This window comes from Microtus ochrogaster, chromosome 10 (genome assembly GCF_000317375.1).
Source record: "Microtus ochrogaster isolate Prairie Vole_2 chromosome 10, MicOch1.0, whole genome shotgun sequence".
Taxonomy (NCBI): domain Eukaryota; kingdom Metazoa; phylum Chordata; class Mammalia; order Rodentia; family Cricetidae; genus Microtus; species Microtus ochrogaster.
The window spans coordinates 72759605-72760668 of record NC_022016.1 but is presented as its reverse complement, the minus strand read 5'-3'; the positions used below and the strand labels follow the sequence as shown (position 1 = coordinate 72760668).

Sequence of the window (1064 nt, the reverse complement as noted above, 5' to 3'; positions counted from 1 at the left end):
AGGTGTCATTTTCCTGAGTGCTGTAGCTGTTAAGTTGTCTTTGCTCCAGTAAATAGTCTCCCAGCCTCACTCAGGCAAGGAACTCTAAACCCAGTGAGTCAGAAACAAAAAGAAGACATCAAAGCAGGAGGGGGATTGCTAAGAAGTGTTTCAGTGGGAGAGGGAAGGGAACGAGAGGGGAAAATAGAGGTGAAAATGACAACAATTAGCTCTCCAAGTGTATAAAACTGTCAAACAAGAAAATTTTAACTGAGATCTTGTCTCAATAAAAAAATAGAAAGAAAAGAAAAAAACTATCACAGAGAAAAATGGGCACTTATTTCACAATTAGCAGCACAAATATGTTCTTGCTTCTGCTGTGGGAAAATGCTCTTGTACTCTGTAAAGATTTGTCACTCATATTGGTTTAATAAACCACTGATTGGCCAGTAGGCTGGCAGGAAGTATAGGCGGGGTGATTAGACTAGGAGAATTCTGGGAAGAGGAAAGGCAGAGACATAGTCACCAGCCAGATGCAGAGGAAGCTAAGCATGGTAAGAATTATAGGTTACTTTAAGTAGCAAGAGCTAGTAGGTAGACCAAGGTGAGTCTCTCTCGAAGGGACTGACTAGTGCCCCTTTCCGGAACATAGCAATTTGGAAGCAAGTCTGGCATGCATGAAGTCTCTGGAGAACAAGGGATGCTTTTTGCCTTTGCCTGCCTTTGGCTGCTTACATGTTTTTAAAAAAAGAGCTAGTTAGTAATAAGCCTGAGCATTAAACTAAACAGTTTGTAATTAATATAAGCCTCTGTGTTTATTTGGGACTGGACAGCTGTGGGACCTGGTAGGACAGGAACTTCCATCTACAGGTTCTTTCTGGGTTGTTGTTGTTGTTTTTCCTAAAACAAACAAAAAATCTCTTCTAGTTAGTTTGCATGTATTTGTTATACTATTAGTAAAAAATAAAATTAGTAAAAAAAAAAATGAAAATTCTAGAGCTTCCACTGATCATAAAAGTTCTTCTCTTGGTTTTAAGAGGCACATCTGTAATTCTTCTGCGTGTGCAAAGTCTGGCTGTCACAGT

At 39.4% G+C, this 1064-nt stretch overlaps 1 non-coding gene across 1 annotated transcript; it reads left to right on the top strand.

Moving 5' to 3' along the window:
• Positions 1 to 576: 576 nt before the first annotated feature.
• On the top strand, positions 577 to 718 carry LOC113456720. Its single transcript, XR_003377470.1, has one exon. It is a non-coding gene; the product is annotated as a small nucleolar RNA SNORA67 (small nucleolar RNA).
• The last annotated feature ends 346 nt before the right edge of the window (positions 719 to 1064 follow it).